Here is a 310-nt window from a genome sequence, read left to right as displayed (position 1 = left end):
AAGGTCATTGGTTGAGCCATTACAGGCAATTTTAAGCCTATGTGCCAAGTTTCAGACCTTCACCTATTTTGACACAGCAAAAGCAAATGGAAGTTGGGTTTTTTTGGGTTGTTTGTTTTTTTTTTTAAACGAAATTTTTGCCTCATGGCCTCTAGTGCTGTGCATTTAAATATCTTATATTTGGGTACGTCCTTAATCCTGGAAATTCTGACAACTTCAGAAGTATTACATCACTATATGGATGTGGAAAAGATACATTTCTTCATCAAAAACACCCTTTGAGACTCCACCCCCTCCCCACCCCCACACA

Source organism: Passer montanus, unplaced genomic scaffold, assembly GCF_014805655.1.
Source record: "Passer montanus isolate IOZ18808 unplaced genomic scaffold, ASM1480565v1 scaffold190, whole genome shotgun sequence".
NCBI lineage: Eukaryota > Metazoa > Chordata > Aves > Passeriformes > Passeridae > Passer > Passer montanus.
This window is presented reverse-complemented; position numbering follows the sequence as displayed.